Source organism: Bidens hawaiensis, unplaced genomic scaffold (genome assembly GCF_021521415.1).
Source record: "Bidens hawaiensis isolate Kalapana, Puna unplaced genomic scaffold, B.hawaiensis_p1.1 tig00029272_1, whole genome shotgun sequence".
NCBI classification, from domain to species: domain Eukaryota; kingdom Viridiplantae; phylum Streptophyta; class Magnoliopsida; order Asterales; family Asteraceae; genus Bidens; species Bidens hawaiensis.
In genome coordinates, this window is record NW_027494820.1 from 25,607 (window position 1) to 44,105 (window position 18,499).

Consider the following 18,499-nt stretch of genomic DNA (forward strand, 5'->3'; position numbering starts at 1 on the left):
AAATGAAATCCATAATCGATAAGATAGAAAAATTTCTGCAAAGAATTGAATGTTCTTTTATGATAAATTCAAAGCATTCTTTCGTTGTGTGGATGATAAAATCAGTCCAGATGATACCTTATATAGGGTTAACGATTCGTGCGTCGCAATGTTTCAGTTGGTGCTTAACTAGCATCTATATATAATTGTTTTCCAGTTATGTTTCGGTGGGATTAACACCATCGCTAATCGGTAGCATAATTTGTTGCCACCCGACGCAGGGGCCGGGGCAGTGCCTAAACACAATAATTGTAAAATGTAATTTGATCTACGTTTAAAATTCACCTGAACATCATCATCATCATCATCGTACTCAGTATATCCCACCAATAGCAAAGCTATGGTAGGGTCTGAGGAGGGTAAGATGTAGGCAGCCTTACCTCTACCCTATAGGGATAGAGATGCTGCTTCCGGTGAGACCCCCGGCTCGATAGTAGTTTTGCATCAAGCCTTGGACATAAGGCACATAGCACTCAATCATCGGGACACCAGCTGATCGGTGCATGTACCCTTATCTTTCAGCTATCAACGCCACTACATGATGCCTGATTAACCGTCCGTCACTTTTAACGTTATTTTCACGAGATTAGTAAAATAACGTCAAAATTAGTGCAATTTCACTTTTGCCCACCCGAGGGTTCACACATATATACATCATATGTGCGCACCGCAAGCAAGGCTAGAACATGAACGTGGATTGGAAATTCATCATTCAATCGAAGTTCATAACGAATTAGAACATGATGATATCTAACTAACTTAACCATTCATCATGTACATCGAATACACATAAAAGGATCGAAGATGAAGTTAAAAATTACAAATGACAAAGTACGTACACGTACGTGTTATGTAATATTCTAATTACACGGAACCTCTTCAGCTTCTAGGTCTCAAAGCTTCGTTTTTAGCAGGATTGGCTTTGCTGTTCAAAAGGGGGTTGCGGCGCAGCTTGTTGCCCGTTTGCCTGCCACTTTATTGTAATCGTTTTATAGTAAATTATATAAAACTTCGATTAAACAAACACGAAATAAAAGTCACAACTTATCGAGTAACAGTTACATTGTTAGATCGATTAGTTACTAACCTTATTCAAATACTTTATTACAATAAATAGATCGAGATAGATGTTTTTAGGATTCTAAACCTTTTTACCTTCCTTGCTTGATCAATAGATGACGCTATCAGCTATCTACTCCAATATACATCATGCCAAGACATCAAACATGACACCACGACACCACGTATTGGATATGATCATCTGTTAGCACGAAGTTACCCTAATCTGAAAATTTGAACCGAATAATGTACTAGTTAAAAGTGAGCAGAATGTGTTGTGCGAGGTCCTCCGCACTTAGCTTGCATTCGATTCCAACCTATCAAAATAAAAGTTCACAATTAATCAACACTCACGTACACTCGTTTATTGGCAACTATAAGTATTAAAAGTTAGAGATATATAAAAAATAGAACATAACTTATTTTTTTATACAAAAAGGTTCTTATACGTATGTTTATTTAATGCTGTAACGGTAACATGACTCCAATAAGAATAAGCCTCCTTTAATTTGGAACAGTAGGTTTTGGTTCCAAGACTGATACTACCAGTACAAACTTAATAGCTAGCCATGGTATTAATTATTGTGAACTAGCTAGCCAACCTTAATATTTATAAGTGGGTTCATACTGGTTTATATTATAACATTTTATTGTACATAGAGTTATAAATAAAGGGAAATAAATGTTTAAGATGGTACACTTGTATGGCCATTTTATCATTTAACTTGTTGAGTTAATGTCTGTACCCTATGTCTATCTGTTACCTTGTTGTTACCTTACCTCTTTCATCTCCAGAATCTACTGAACCTCCTTTATTACACTCTGTGACTTATTTTTTATGTCGTTTCTGTATGCAGTGCATTGTGTGTGAGCTACATAAAAACAAATTGCATGAACCATAAATCTATGTGAAGTAATGTTTTACAACCATATTTGTCAACACACCTAATAAGTGATCAAATGGTCCACCCAAATAAAACATGAAGAGATTAATGGTGTCTTCTTCTTCATACATTAAATACTCCTAATTCAGTTCTCTCTCCAATTATTTTCTTTCAAGTTTATGTCAAATAATTTTATATTTCTAAACAGCGTTTGAGACTATCCCTGATAGCGAGCATTCCCGAGACGGTATGTCAACTGTTCATACTGGTTTTCACGCTCCATGCGTAATTTACCTAGGAACACAATCAAAGAGGAAACAACCAATGTGGGAAAAACCCTTCCGTTAGGTTATGAACCTCAGATCATGATCTCAAGCCTTAATCATCACTCTCATGCAACTGGTTTGTCAAATAATTAATAATTAAATTTGAAAAACTTAAAATTAGGCTTTCCTTGGGAAATTTGCAATACCATTTTACAGAAATGGCAACATAGACAAAAAAACATAACAAGACACAAATTTTAACTTATAAAAGATTAACTGCTTACTAAATTAATTATTAATTTGGATAACCATATATTTAGTTTGATGGTACTTGAATACATCTTATATAGATAATCCTTAAGTGGACTTGAGTTCAAACCCCAAAAGCTATATGCCTATATGGCTATATGTTATAAAACTTGGACAACCAGGTGATAGCTAAAGTTAGGTTTCTAAATTTAGTACATAACATAAAAGAACAAAAAGGTGATTAATTTAGGTTTCCCTAAAAGAAGATCATAGGAGCAACACATTAAAGGACATAATAAGTGTGCATGCAAATCATGTAAATGAATATGCTTTTAAGAAAACTAAAGATTCTTTAGAGATAGGATTACCTTAATGGTAAATGAGTTAACCAGTCTTTCATCAACAGTGTCGATCGTAGCCTCGAGGATTTCAAGAGACAAGTCTTCTAGAGCCGATATTATCTTTGTTACTTGCCCAGGAAACCGCGGTGATACAATCTTTAGAAGAAGATTAGACCCTGAGAACTTGACCTCAACATCGGCAAGGGATGACCTCGAGCTAGCAACAAGCTCATAAATGGTGTCAGAATTTGAGGAAGAATAACTAGGTGAGGCTGGTGTGGTATTAGCCATGGATGATGATAATATGTGCCTGTATGGGCTTGCCGATTGTGGGGTTCTTGGGCTAATCGGCAAGCTTGGCCTCGGGCTCAAAGGCAGTTTTCTTGGACTTAGAAGTACAGTTCGAGGACTTGGTAATAGCCTTGGGCTCAGTACATCACTATACATCTTTCTTTGCTACTTTGCTTCTAAAGATTGCAACACTTGTTGCAATTCAGTGATGAAGTTGATAACCCCTCCTATTATTGATGCTTGATCACCCTAAAGTTTGCATAAACACAACCATAAGGAGAGTTATCAAAAGAAATTTATGATTGTATGTTATAGACTTCCATTTACACCACCCCCATCTGATTTCACATCATCAAACGGCCGTCCACGAAACACTTAGATGGCTGATTTGAATAAGAAAAAAGTCAAATTATGAAATTTATTGGTTAGATGGCCGTCTGGCCAATATCTAGACAGCTGTTTTGAGCATAAACGGTCACACTTTGAAATTTTTTTGTCAGAATAACCGTTCATGCAATATGCAAACGTTTGTTGCGGTCATAAATGATCAAACTTTTTGAAAATTCTTTTGGTTAAAACGGCTGTCCGACCTCTTTCTGGACAGCTGTTTGAAACGGTGTGAGATTAAATATTGTCAGACGGGTTTTTGTGTCTATAGCTACCCCATATATAAAGAAAGATAACAAATGAGAGTGAAGTATGATACCCTCTTGACATAAAAACAAGGCATCAGTGACCGGAGAACTGCTAAGTTCTCATTCATCTGCTTCCTACGGTTCCTCTCCACCGTAACATGGTTCGTCTTCAACGGCCCGTCTGAGTTTTCATTACCTTCTTCCAAAGGCAATGACACTTTTTGCCTCTTGGTTCTTGGTGAAAATGCCTCAACCATCGACTTCGGGGAAACTAACTGATCCAAACCGACACCACACTCCGTCTCATCTAATGGAGTCAAGGTCATGTATTCATCAGAAACACCCTCCAACGCCTCAAGAATACTGAATATGTCGTCTGGAGATGTTACTGCGGTCGAAGGTTCTACGAAATCTGGTAACGAGAAAGACTCACCAACCATTTTGATGGTTCAGACGAAGTAATCAAGTAAGAATAATGTGAAGACAAGAAACAAAGTGGTGGTGTTAACTAATAACTAGATTTTAACAAATATAGTAGCTAGATTGATAGGAAGAGCATGAAAGATGGTGCTTTTTGGAATATAGTGAAGATAAAGGGTAGAGAAATGCCAAAAACAGGAAATATAAATAGGCATCTGAATATGGATGGCGACTCATCTATCGACATCATCTCATCTCTCTTCAACCATGAATTTTAGTGAAGCATTTTATTGCTTTCACCTATACTAGTTACTCCCCAAAGTAAACCTGTATACTAGCTACAAAAATGTAACATGTCATAAAAAAATAACAATAATTTAAGCAATCGGTGTTGGGTACATATTTTATGTAGAAAACTATAATAATAATAATAATAATAATAATAATAATAATAATAATAAACGAAAATTTACATTTACAATTCACAACTGATACATACATAATTACATACATACAATATCAATTCATACATTCCAAATGATGTTGCTTTTGGTCATCTTCTTCCATTTTCAACTACCTTATAGATGTTTAATGCCTTCAACCAACTCTCATATTAATTCTAAATGAATTTATAAGTTGCATTAAAAGAAAATAATGTAGGATTTATTATTTATTTTATGAAATTTAAGTTATTGATTATTAATTGGGCTTCAAAGATTTTATGGACTTATGAGAATTTGGTTGGGTCAAAGCAAGGATCAAGCTTGTTTAGCATTCTTTACAACAAGTACAACCAAGGAACCACAAAAAAACGGCTTCGTCCAAATTTATGCAAAACCGAGATTTCGTTAAGGTATGTTTTAGATTTAGAGATGGCTTATTTGTTATTTGTTTGGCATGAAATTTGGTAGATCATATCATAAAGTAATGAATTTGGTTCAAAAGGAGCATGTTAGATTAGCTTGTGTCGGACGAGTAAAGGTTCGAATCAAATAAAAGATGAGTAAACATAATCGAGTTAACTTGGGAACTAGTCACACCATTTGATCAGGAAATAAAATGCTAGAAGACGATGAACCTGGGAGCGCATAATCAAGCAAAGGGTGGGCCGGAATTGGTATCTGCAAACCAGATTTTCTGTATGGGCTTAGGCCTAGTATAAAGATGAACCCAAAATCACTAGAATGAAAAAACACCATGTGACAACCCATGCTGGTCAATGGCCCAAGTGCGAATGGGGTCACATTTGCATGACAAGGGTCAAATGCAGATGGGGGTATGTCCATATGAGTGTGACCCACCATGCGAGTGGGTTCATGGCTTCATGCGGATGCCTAGACCGACCGGGTCACGCAATTACGAGTACCACCAGCCACGGATGCCATAAGCTACCCGGTTCACGTGAACGAGGCCATAGGGCCAGCTATGTATTAGTTGAAGGTTAAATGGGCCTTACCATACCCTAAGGCCTAAGGTCCACTTAGTTAGATTTAAGTCTTTAACTACGAACATCTAGATGTGGGCCTAAAGAACCCTATTCTAACTGTTAGGTCCAATATTGATTAAGCCCATTAGATCGTGTTAGAAAGTATAGTTAACTCGGTTAACTTAGTAACTAATTTAACTTCGTTAGATCAGTTATGACCAGTTAAATAGCCCAGTTAAGTCCTGATAGTTTCATTAGCTCTATTAATTAACACTTGTATGTTGAACAATTAGCTTTGCTCAATTGAAGAAAGAAATTATCATCAACTTCGAACGTAACATGATTTAGATGAGTTTCTAGCCCCCTTCCCTTTTAACGTGTTGGGGTTGTGTGTATACTCGTAAGAAAGTATAATGATATACCTCTCTTTAATTAAGTGAAGTATATTGTATGTTAAGTGATATATATTTTTTTATATATTGAATTATACTTCACTTAACTTAGTAACCAAGTTAACTTCGTTAGATCAATTATGACCAGTTAAATAGCCCAGTTAAGTCCTGATAGTTTCATTAGCTCAATTAATTAACACTTGTATGTTAAACAGTTAGCTTTGCTATAACATCACGTAAATTTTGGGCCAAAAATGTCAACTTTTCAAAGTCAAGGGACCGATTCTGCCAATTTCTAAACTCCAGGGACCAAAACATAAATTCTGATTTTCCTGACTTATCGCGGTACGCGATGGGTCAGAGGAGACACCCATCGCGTACCGCGATAGGGTAGTCTAACACATGTGACACGTGGCACACGGTGGCAACGCCTATCGCCACGTGTCACCACGTGGCAACACGTCCGCCACGTGTAGCGGCGCCTGCCACGTGTCGACACGTGGAAGGTCTAGGCTCTGACTCAGCAGACCTACATCGCGGTACGCGATATGTCTGCCAAGTGACCCATCGCGTATCGCGATGGGGTCCAAAATATGGCTATAAATAGGCAGCCACGGGATTGAGCCCCTCACACCTCAATTACACATACATACTCTCTCTCTAGCTTTCTCTTACTACCTCGAACTACGTGCCACTAATCTACCTCGATAAACGTGCCCCGAAACCTCGTTTTTCGTGCCCGTTACCTCGATTTTCGTGCCACTCCACGACATTCCGAACAAGAAGGAAGTGTTGTCCGACGACACGGTGATCTCCTCGAAGTGCGTGCCAAAAGTGTGGACGTCTCGAAAGGCGTGCCAAGTGTGGAAGGAAGTATTGATCAAGTAAAAGTTGATAAGCGAGCGGCGTCGAAGTGGTGCCCAAGTATCTAGGGCATTTCTAAGCCTAAACGAGGTAGGCATAATGCCCGACCAAAATAATATTAAAATATTATAAAGGCTTAATGCCTAAGTCGGAATTATACTCGATGAATATAAATGAGAAACAAAAATAACAAAGAAAAGAAGGAAAAGAATATATATATATATATATATATATATGATTATATATATAAATATATAATTATTCTTTGTTATAGAATATATTATTTAAGTATTATGAATATACTTAAATAAAATAAATACGTTTCTTAAAGAAGAAGAAACGTCGGGTTTTGAAATATAAACTAAAGGTTTATAAAGATTACTTTTTAACTAAAGGTTTTAAAGTAAAAAGAAATAATGAACTAAAGGTTCATCGAGATAATAAGACTAAAGGTCTTAAGCCGGATCGTGTATCCGACTAATGAATGTTATACTCGTACTATAGGTGCGAGATAGCAAGAAGAGACTCACGGACGGTGTTGGAAGCCGATCCCATTGAAAAGGTGAATACGCCCCACTTTACAAACATGTTTTCAAAAGAGTCAAACGTGTTATATGAAAAAGGGTTTACATGAGACTATGTGTCTCTAAAAACATTATAAATAAGAGTATAAGCCAGCCCTCAGGCTATGGTATACGTTTGTCTGGATCCTTACATATGTGGAACGCGGTGGGCATATCGCACCACGCTTGGTCACGACCTCCAGTCACGATGGGCCGGACCTAAGTTACGTCCGAGTGGGGAATGGCCATGTGTGGTACCTAAGTTATGTCATAAACGCTGCGGTGTTTCGCTGAGGTGATCTCAAGCAGAGACTCGAGTTTATAATGATTGTTTTAACTTGATTATTCCTAAGCCAAGATGGGCTGAGACTAATGTGGTCTCGAGGGATGATTAAGTAAAGAAAATATTTTTAGCGTCAGCATATTCACCAGCATTCGTTGCCGCCGTATTTTATTAACATTTTGCAGGTAATCAGGAATAGAGCTTGAAAGACGAAGAAGCTCAAGAATCCGATGGCTCGGATAATTTTGTGTAAATATAAAATATGGTGGTTTTATAAAAACATATAAACAAGTAAACTTAAAACGAGACTTTCGTCTCGTCTTTTGTATTGTAAATATTTTAATAACGATCCTTTGTTTTTATAAAGTCTTCCGCTTAAACTCGCAACTCTGATTTATTTACAAACTTGGTACCAACTATGGCTCACACTCCTAGGCCTAGAATGGGGGTGTGACATTTGCTCAGTTGAAGAAAGAAATTATCATCAACTCCGAACGTAACATGATCCAAATGAGTTTCTAGACCCCTTCCCTTTTAATGTTTTGGGGTTGCGTGTATACTCATAAGAAAGTATAATGATATACCTCGCTTTAATTAAGTGAAGTATATTGTATGTTAAGTGATATATTTTTTTATATATTGAATTATACTTCACTTAACTTAGTAACCAAGTTAACTTCGTTAGATCAGTTATGACCAGTTAAATAGCCCAGTTAAGTCCTGATAGTTTCATTAGCTCAATTAATTAACACATGTATGTTAAACAGTTAGCTTTGCTCAGTTGAAGAAAGAAATTATCATCAACTCCGAACGTAACATGATCCAGATGAGTTTCTAGACCCCTTCCCTTTTAACGTGTTGGGGTTGTGTGTATACTCGTAAGAAAGTATAATGATATACCTCGCTTTAATTAAGTGAAGTATATTGTATGTTAAGTGATATATATTTTTATATATTGAATTATGTATGTATGCGTATGTTTGGGAGCATATCCTTATAAAATCTGTGTATGTTAGAGAGCATACCCTTGTAATATATGTGTATGTTAGGGAGCAAACCCTTATAATATATGTATATGTTATAGCGGCAGACTCTAAAATATTTGTGCATGTTAGGGTGACGGATCATTATAATATCAATATATGTCAGGGTGACAGACTCTTAAAATATTTGTGAATGAGTATGTGATACATATGATAAGCATAAAGCATCTTAAAGAGGTATGTACATATGTGTGTATGAATTAATCAAGTTAAGTATGGTAAGTGTATCTTCGGTGATGTGAAAGTATGACCTGTTACCCGCTAAACAAGAACTCACTTAGCATATTTTAGCTGCGTAGCAGACTTTTGACATGCACACATGCAAATAGCTATGGGCAGCTGGCTTGAGGTGCGAACACACAAGATTATGAGAAGACCACTAGCATCCAAGATCGAAGATTTAAGTTGTGTTATGTTTATGCATTATAAGATAAGAATGTTGAATGTTTTAATCGAATGTTATGTTTGAAAGTTTATTCTGCGTTATATTTTAAATTCACTCTAATAATTAAAATATTATGTTCATGAGTAAATCCAAATAGATGTAAGGTTCTCGGGTTTAAGACATTACATTTTTATCTCTTACAGTCCAAATAAGTTAAACCAGTTAAAGTAAGCCAAAGTGCAACTATTATTTGATAAAACATTTTAATCATTAATTCAATGCTAAAATTATTATTGGAATCTTTAATATATATATAAACGAAACATTTAAAAGTTCTCTGGTTGTTCCCTGCATTCTCTCAAGCCACTAGATTGTTTTATTTGTAAATGGAGGCTTTTCTAGCATTTGACCCAAATTTACGGGTATCGGTCTCACCAAACTCAAATAATTCTTAAACGGGTTACAAAATCTCATTAAATTTTCTCATTAAATTAAAAATTTAATCTCATCAAATATTTGATAAAATCCTATATAATAAGGATATACTAATAATTAATATCCGATTTTTTAAGAAAAAATATTATATATAGTTAAGAAACAATTTTATAGTAAAAAAAATAAGCGGGTCAAGGGTTCACCAAACCCATATAGTTATTAAATCGGGTTGTAACATCTTATTTATTTGTGAAACTATTTCATTATCAAATCCTAAGTATATTATTAATTAACTTCATTACTATAAATAAAATTAAAATCTAAAAAAATATATAAATATTAGAAACGAATAATGTAAAACAACCATGTAATACGAGAGATAAAAACCAGTAATATAATATCGGTATCCGTGTTTAATATGCAATATGTTTCAAAAATAAAGAAGTACGAAGAAAAAGTATTTTAACCAAACGCATCCTAACCCATGTATAGCGAAGTAGCGAACCATAGAAATATAAAATGACATTCCCAAAGTATCTCACAACTTATATGATTTAATGAATAGTGAGCAATTTGATTCAACAATTAGATTGTACATATAAATTAAAAACATCAATATAGCCTAAAAAGGGGGTAAAAACCGTTAAAATAATTATAAAATGTACATAAAAAGTTAAAACGGGTTAGGCTAAATGTACCCCCCTAGTTGCTTGTCATATCCCCCCTGGAAAAACCAACTTTCATATTAACCCTTAAAATCATATAATTACCAAATTAGCACAAAAGTAAGGATTTAATATTATTTTTTACAAGTTGTGTTTTCTTTTTATGATTTTGAGTTTAGGGTTTTGGGTTTCGGTTTTAGGGTTTAGGGTCCGGGTTTAGGGTTCGGTTTCGGGTTTAGGGTTTCGGTTTTAAGGTTTAGGGTTTTATGGTTTAAGGTTCAGGTTTAGGGTTTAGGGTTCGGTTTCGGGTTTCGGGTTTAGAGTTTCGGTTTTAGGGTTTAGGGTTCGGTTTCGGGTTTAGGGTTTAGGGTTTAGAGTTTAGGGTTTTGGGTTTAGGGTTTCGGGTTTTGTTGGTTTATTTTGTAAAAGATAAAGTGTAAAATAAGGATATTATAAATACATATACTATTAAAATTTAAAAGGATATTATAAATATTTATAATATTAATATTAAAAATATTAATATTAAAAAAATAAATTAATAGTACTACTTGATAGTTTTTAATTTAATATATGTAGTGGATGTTATCAAATGAAAGTAATGTTGTAGGGACTAATATGTATATAAATAATGTTAAGAGCTAATTGTAATTTATGTAATAAGTTTAGGAGGGAGTATATTTAGTAAAAATGGAGTAAGACGGGGTACGTTTAGCAGCACCCGTTAAAACCGATGCGTATCAGACCATCAGATACCAATAATTATTATAACTTCTAACTCATTTGGCCCACCTAACCCAAAACAACCATTATAAACATAGGATGATGGATGCACTATCAATAGTTATAGTTATTATCATGAAAATAATGTGAGAGTAAGGATAAATAAATAAAAGTACACACTAATAGTGTTAACAATTTCCTGTTTTAGCTCTGTTATAATAATATATTACATATTTTAATTTACACCAATCGCTACTATGTTAGAGGTGGCGTGATGGGGTGGGGGCTATTTTTTGTCCTATTCTAAGGAGATTTTCTTTGATAGGACCGTGGACCCTATTATGATAATGACCTCTAACCGTTTTTTTATCGCTGTTTTTTTTCTTTTGGAGTCGTACATGCGTTCAGTTTGTTGTTCTTGGATGATATCCCTACAACTCATGTCAAGACAAAGAGTTAGAATATTGACGAACTATTTTTGGGGAAAATAATAACACTAATTTTATTAAATTTGTATTAACGTGGAACCTATACCGCTTAACGATCGACAACAAATTATTACTGAGACATAAATTAACAAGACCAAAATAAGTCGAGCCCGATAGAAAGTGACGAATTGTATTTGGATAATATAATGTCACTTGTTGGAATGAGTTCGTTGAAGCGAGAGATCGAAACACGACTGGAGACCGCCTGAAAACTCGCTATATATATTCCACTCTTTTCATTTTTCTCACTTGTCACAAATCAATAGAGAGAGAGAGAGGGAGAGAGAGAGGAGAGACTATATATATATATATATAGGGGGAGGGGGTTGAAGATTTCCGATGGTGATGCGCAGTGGCCGACAGTGATCCTGCGAGGTGGTGAGGAATGATGTCCTGAACGCGATGGTAAGCTCATGTTTATTCAAAATATTTGCTTTAAGTTGTTAAAAACTGTCATATAATTTGTCCAGATTTGGTCTTGCATGTGTGGTTGCAATAACCCACTTGTATGGGAAATCTAAAGGCCCGGTCATCATGATCTCTATGTGAAGCATTCATAACTTGGGGAGCCGTTGGATCATATTGTGTATAATACTGCTAGGAGTTTGACAAACTCCCATTCATGATTGGTCACACCAATCTGATGTATATGAATTGCATATCATTCAAATTGTCCTTTGTTCGTGATAGGACTTTGACTAGGGGCATATTATGCCAGGATTGTATTGCTGGCTTAACTAGCATTATCATACATGGGCTCGTTAAAATTGTTTGTATTAATAAACATGTGAATTAAGTCACTAACTTTATAGTTGACCCTTTTGTTTAAAGCATGTTTTCAGGTAAAGATTGTTAAGTGGACATCATCTTCATAGGATGTCACATGTTTTGAAGATTTAGAAGTCATAGTGTCACAGTTGGAATAAGTTGAAGCATATGGATTTAACCCTTATAAGCCAATTTTTTTTTTGTAATTTTGTGATGCATGTATAACTTATTTTGGTTTTTATTTTATTGTATGACCCGACCCGACCCCAGCCAACCTGACCGACTTTGACATACCAAAAATTTAATATATAGCGATAGACAGTTTTCTCAAAACTCCCAACCCCTATAAAAATAATTCTTAGGTTCGCCACTGTATGTTTATCTACGTCTCTGTTACTAGCTCATGATCCTCCTACTTTACTTGCTTGCTAGGATTCATCTACAAGGTATGCACATTGTGGAAGGTGGTCACGTAAAAACTTACCCAAAAAACACTATCTCTGAGTTAGCTTCAGGTTCCAAGCTCTTTAAGAGGAGGGACATCTTGATTTTAAGAGGATGGGTAAGGCATGTGGTATTACATACCACTGCCGAGGTTTGATCGACTAGAGTATCTCAAGTTTGAACTGAAAGGACACATCATGCACGTTTACTCCCGATTCAGTGAAATTGAAGAAGATATAGTGGAGATCCGGCTCCCCGAGATGGACCGAGAGTACACTAAAGAAGACTGTAAGATCAAGTTGGTGGGATATGAAGCCATCGTCCACGTCCCGCACTACAAGGACAAGTTGCTACCGCTAGATTGATGCTTTATAATTTTGTGAGTATATATTGCAATTAATTATGTTTTGAACCAAGATGTCACTTGCACATATTTGGGTTTAATGCCATTTTACACTTAAGTAGAAGATTTTAAAAACGAGTTTGTTGATATAGTTGTCCACTCGTTAAAACATAAGTAAAACTGTGGTTTTAGAAAAGGGATAATGACCATTTTTACCACACGTTTCTTGACTAACCCATTTAAACCAAAAATACCCAAAATGGCCACTTTCTAAAATGGCAGATCTAACATATTATAACTGACATCCAACTAATCTATTTGACACCCCTCCGTTTTTAACAAACCACATCTAGACACGTATACAATTAAACGGTCAGCCATAAATCTATTCCGTCGAGCTTTATATCTATTATGTAGGGCTTCATATCTAGTCGGACCTCCGTATCTATTCTGTCGGGCTTCATTTTCGTATGTAATATTATTATGTCAGCCCCGACATAATTGATATGAAGCCCGAGAGAATCGGATGACTGGGGCTTCCCCAGTGTCATCATCGACCCGCTCCTGCACATCTCATCCTTAGTGAATAAAAAGGGGTGCTTGTTCTTCTTAAGTAGCATTTACTTACCTTCTTCATCGAATGCTTCCATTTATAAGGAAATGTTCTATCTAATATGGCATTATCACGTGTGGCAAGTGTTCTACCTCATCCCCACCCCGATGGCTATAGTCAAGCAGAAATGACTTATCTATTTAGTAGCTAAACCAAAGAAAAAGTAAGCCATGCCGCTATCACTACAGCCTTTCTTAACCGGGCATAAGACCTCCTTCCTAATTCAACTACGTTCTTATCTAGTTATCTTACAAGCACCAAAATGAGAAAAGGACTTCCTGGCTTGACTTTCTCACATAAAAACTTCATTAGTATAGATTTGTAGTCCGTTCTGGGTCTTTAACCGAAACTAGGACTGGGCATGGAAAAGCTCGATCAACGTCCTTCTCTCCCGAGGTTTGAAATGTGGAGGTACCTTTACCGTCACCTGCAAGCTCTATCCACCACGGGTTAGCGACGTAAAGTGTGAATAGATATGAGGCCTGACAGATTAGATATGAAGCCCGACTGAATAAATTTGTGGTTGACCATTTAAGTGTATATGTGTCTAGATGTGGTTGGTTCAGAAACAGATGAGTGTCATATATATTTGTTGGATATAAGTTCTAATAAGTTGGATCCAAAAGTTTAGAAAGTGGCCATTTTAGGTATTTTTGGTTTGAGTGGTTAGTGAAGGAATGTTGTTGGTAAAAATGCTATTTTTGGTTATTGTCCCTTTAGAAAAGCACTTTAAAATAGACGTTTTTTCAGAAAAAAATGGTTATTAAAAAACGCGTTTGTTGTAGATAATTTAAAAAACCTTTCGTTGAATAAAAACAAAAAGGTTATTAAAAACTTGAAATATAACAATTTTTAAAACTCTTTTTCCAAGTAAGATTTTTTATAAAAGCATTCTTGTTAGTGCCAATGGCAATCCGTATTACGGATAGCAAACATTGAGGATCAAATCGGGAATTTTAAACTTGCGTGAATAAAAGTTGTTTATTGGTCAATTTGTGTCAAATGTGTGAGTTTGGGTCAACTAAAATTATATAATCAAATTAAGTGATAGTTAAAAGTTGCCACCTTCTGTTTTATTTGGAACCTGCTTTGGTTTAAACTCAATTTGATCAAGACTCGTTTTGATTCTAACACACTTTAACTTGCTAATCAACCCATGTTTTCTTATAAACATATAAACATATATAATGCATACTAATAAACATTTAATGGCACAAAATTTTAGTTGTTAACTGTAAAGAAAATTAGGAAATCCTAATTGCCGATTCAATCGATAATATTTTGGTGGGTCAGCTTATTCTACGAAAGACGAGAATGATTTGTAGCCATAAAAAAATTCCCTATAAAAATAATGAAAATTAATAAAAAAATCATAACTCAAAATTTAATGATAAAACGACAGATGAAAAAACACAAAAATGTTTCTAACGTCTTTCTCGTTCTAAAAAAATGTTAAGGAAAAAAGATAATTGTGTCTTTTTATTTATCATTGTGTTTTTTGTTTATTTTCATCATTGATTGTGTCTTTTTTTCTTTGACATTATGTCTTTTTTTCTTAATATTGTGTTATATTACTCAATATTGTGTTATATTTTGTTTGGCATTGCGTTATATTTTTGCAACATATTGTGCAATTTTTTTATTTATCATTGTGTTATTTGTTCATTTTCGGCACTGCCTCTTTTTTCTCGGCATTGTGTTTTTTTGTCGTTTTTTCATTATTTATTTTTGTATTATTATTTTTTGGAACAGGAATGATACAGGAAACCTTTTGGTTTTTAAAGTTGTTGCGCTTAATAATTATTTTTTGAGCTATGATTTTTTTATTATTTATTTTAAATTTTTTTAGGAGTTTTTGTGTGTGGCTATAAATATTTCTCACACTTCTACATTTTAAAATTTTTAAAATCGTGTTTTTTACATGTAAAAATGAATTTTTAAATGTAAAAGATATAGCTCTCAGTTCTCTATTTTTGTGGTTCCCTTTTGAACCTACCAATACACACACACACACACACACATGCTTAAGTTCATTCGAGAAGTTATATTAGTGCGACAAAATCAATTTGGATCACTAATTTATTTTGAAAAAATTTTAAATGTTTAAAAATAAATGAAAATGATTTAAATGAAACAATAAATACATTCTCTCTTTAATTAATACAACTAATAAACCATTAATTTTCTTCAATTAACATAACTAATAGAACTAAAATGATTAATAAATATAAAGATAATACCATTATAATTCTCTCTTAAACTATTTTTGTTGACATTTATTTTATATATATGCTACAGGTTTTAACGTTTGATGACATTATCAATACCAAAGACATTTAGAATACCCACACATTTAGAATACCCATAGGTTATCAAATAAACAAATTGTATTTGAATTTTGATTATATTAGTCTTGTGTTTATGTTGTGTAAATTGTGCACTTGTTGGTGGAAATAATAATAATGATATTATTGTCACTTTTAATAGTGTCACGTGTGGTAATCTATACATCACGCCCTGACGTAAATTCCGTTGTCGGTCGGGGTGACATAGTAAACATAAGGCTATCCTTTAAACGTTGTTAATATCTTGATTTTCGAATGCCAGGATTTGTAAGCAGGCTAGGCACCTTCTTCAAAGGTGGCCAGGGAAAGGCTGTCCGCAATAACACCATCGCCGAGTTGAGTGAAGGGACCAGGATCCTCGAGAGGATGGACGCTACTATCAAAGAGAACAAACTAGGCACGTGGCATTACATACCACTGCTTGAGGTTCACCCCGATGATCTCGCTTTCGAAGTTAAAGGAGTCATGTTGCGGGTTTTCAACTGCAAAACTTATGAGGACATTGCTGAGGTCCAGCTCCCGAAGTTGGGTCGGATATACACCACAGACGGCCTCAAAATCAAGCTTGAGAGACGTGATCTGGTCGTCGTCAATGTCCCTGACTACATAGACAAACTGCTGCCTGTTAATTGTGACAAGGATGCTGTGAAAAACAATGAGCCAGACACTACGGCCCCGATGGGGAAGAAGGATTGAACATTGAGGTATAATCAATATTAAAACATGTTATTTGCAACAAGACTGTTTTTTTCTTTTTAATGTGCTAAAGACTGTTTGGTTGGGGGGTTATTTACATGCTTTAAATAATCTGTCTGTCATGGTTTTGAACAGGAATATTATTGAGCGGGTTGCTTGATGTTTAGTATGGTTTTTTTAAGTTTATATTTTTTTTAGTATCGCAATATTATGTTTTGAATCTGGATGTGAGATGTCACTTAAATGGTCGCCAGAGATTTAGAAAACTAGTTTGTTGATCTGCGGCCACTCCTTAAAACACAAGGAAGAGCATAGTTTTAGAAATGCATTCTAAAATAAACATTTTGTCAAAAAACCGCTTTGTTGTTGTAGAAGATTTAAAAAACCTTTCTTCAAATAAAAACGAAAATGTTATTAAAACCCGAAAATGTTTCAACTTTTAAACCGGTTGTTGAAAGAAAGGTTTATTATAAAAGCATTTATGCGTGTTAGTGCGAATTGGCAATACATGCTACGGATGGCAAACATTGAGGATCAAACCGGTAGCGTTAAAACTCGTGTAAATATATTAAAGTTGTTTATTGGTCAATTTGGGTCTACTAAAGTTATATAATGGGTAAATTTGGGTCGACTTAAATTATGCTATAATCAACTTAACACATGTTTTTAAACCTATTAGCTTCCGATTTAGTCGAAACCCGTTTTAATTCAATCTCATTTTGATCAAGACTCGTTTTGATTCTAATCTGTTTTAACTTGCTTCTCAACCCATCTTTTTTTTGTAGACAACCATAACACATACTAATAAAAATTTAATGGCCATGAAATAGTTTATAAGTTTGAGTTGATGTTAAATATGCTTTCCTAACTCTCATTAAGCACAAAAATAAACTTGTTAAGTATGAAGAAAACTAGGAAATCATTAATACCGATTAGCATTTTCAAATGATGATATTTTTAAACTTGTTTACAGCCATCGGCTTCACCTACTACTTCTCTCACTGCTTATTCTGATGCCGATTGGGGCAGCTGTCCGAATTCTTGTCAGTCGACTTCTGGTTACTATGTGTTCTAGGGTAATACTCTGATTTCATGGTCCTCGAAACGTCAGACAACAGTTTCTCGTTCAAGTGCTAAAGTTGAATATCGTGGCTTCGCCAATGCGGTGGCAGAAATTTCTTGGTTACGTAATCTCATGGTGGAGCTTCACGTCCCATTACATCATGCCTATTGTGATAATGTATCAGCTGTTTACTTGTCAGGCAATCCCGTTCAGTATCAACGGACTAAACACGTGGAAATTGATATACATTTTGTTCGTAAGCAGGTTCGCTTAGGTAACATTCGTGTTTTACATATTCCTGAGCCATATCAGTACGTTGACATCTTTACGAAGGGTTTGCCATGACCATTATTTGAGAGTTTTAGGTTTAGTTTGAGCGTTTCACCGGCTCAAACTGCGGGGGCGTATTAGAATATACAAATTATTATGAGGATATCCAAGATATATTATTAGAAAATAGATTTGTTTAAATATGTCATTTATCTCAATATTTTGGATGTTTTGTGTTTATAACGAATTATGATTCCTCCTGTATTTAAAGGGTCATAACGAATAACATTCAACTTTTGATAACATAACCTTCTTTTAAGAGAATGGGGATTCAGTGTATAATGTTACATAGGTTGTATAGGGTACGTACCAAACGTAAAGCACGAAGCCAAATGAAATGAAAAGATCTACAGGTAAAGCCAATTGTACAATCAAGATATGCATATTTGAAAGGAACAATGATCTTGTGAGGTGATAAGTTTTTGTCGTAACATCTATGATTTGTA

The 18,499-nt window shown here is 34.8% G+C and overlaps 1 pseudogene across 1 annotated transcript; it reads right to left on the minus strand.

Moving 5' to 3' along the window:
- Positions 1-1,257: 1,257 nt before the first annotated feature.
- Positions 1,258-4,197, minus strand: LOC143578431 (transcription factor SPEECHLESS-like; annotated as a pseudogene). Its single transcript, XR_013143255.1, has 3 exons — positions 3,836-4,197; positions 2,866-3,378; positions 1,258-1,415 (listed from the first exon to the last, which is right to left on the minus strand). The product of XR_013143255.1 is annotated as a transcription factor SPEECHLESS-like (transcript).
- Between the last annotated feature and the right edge of the window lie 14,302 nt (positions 4,198-18,499).